This window comes from Formica exsecta, unplaced genomic scaffold (genome assembly GCF_003651465.1).
Source record: "Formica exsecta isolate Colony F162 unplaced genomic scaffold, ASM365146v1 scaffold85, whole genome shotgun sequence".
In the NCBI taxonomy this organism is placed as follows: domain Eukaryota; kingdom Metazoa; phylum Arthropoda; class Insecta; order Hymenoptera; family Formicidae; genus Formica; species Formica exsecta.
The window spans coordinates 85,620-86,879 of NW_021853621.1; positions in this window are offsets into that span (position 1 = coordinate 85,620).

The window sequence follows — 1,260 nt, forward strand, 5'->3', positions numbered from 1 at the left end:
CGATATCTCAAAATTTACGAAAGTTAAAGGTTGTACAAACATTCCGTATATATACATATATACATACATATATGTATACATACATATTTACATACATACATACGATACATACATACATATATACATACATACATACATACATACATTTTTTTTAAATATGATTTTTCGATGTTTTGGAACATTCTAAACACATTGGCATAAAAAAAACGAAAAAATATTTTGTCACCAAAACAAAGCTTCCTCTATGAGGAAGCAAAATTTCTTTAACGAAATGTCCAAGGTTAATAAATAATGATTTATTAGTGCAATGAATAAACAGATGTCCTTACGCAACCGCAGAAATGATGTTGATACTCAGCGAAAAATCATTGCAAACAAAAAAGTAGAACCGTATTTTGAAACTTGAAGTTTCAATTTAAATGTGTTATTAATAGCTTTTTTTAATTTTTAATTTTCTTAATCTTGTGCTCTAAAAAATACAGGTTTAGTTTCAAAATCGTGTAACATGTAAAAAAAAAACCATAAAAAAATTAAAAAAAAGCTTTGTATGCAAAATGTTGTAGTTTATGGAATTTGACTTAAATTTTCCGGGAGAAATTTTTTTATGGAGCTACGAAATATTAAAAACACATAATTTGAAGAAACAAAATAATGTTCTTTTTTAAAGCCTAGAATAAAGCAGATAAAAAAATTTAATAAAACTGCCAATAACACGTTAAAATTGAAACTTCAAGCTTCAAAATATTTTTATTTTTTCTTTACGATAATTCTTTGCCGAGTTTCTGCTGTTTAAAAATAGCCCAATTTTTAGCGTATGAAAAATATTTTCCATTTTTTTTTAGTAATATATACATATATATATATATATATATAATTTTTAATTAATTATATTTTCAGACTTTATTAAATAGAGATGTCGTCGTGGTAACGTTAAGTTATTGCCCACTGGCCTACAATTTGGAACTGCTGCTGGTGTCACGAGCTGGTCCCAGACAACATCAATTACATCCTTCTCTGAAACTAACTAAGAGATATTACCCACATGTGCGTAACAGGTATGGTTTCTTCGTAGTTTATGAAAAAACACACACACACACACACACACACACATATATATAATGATGTCGAATTTATATTTTCAGGATTTAATAAATAGAGATGTCGTCCTAACGTTGTTATTGCCCACTAGCCTACAATTTGGAAATGTTGGTGTCACGAGCTGCTGCTGGTGGTGGTCCTAGACAACATCGCTTACATCCT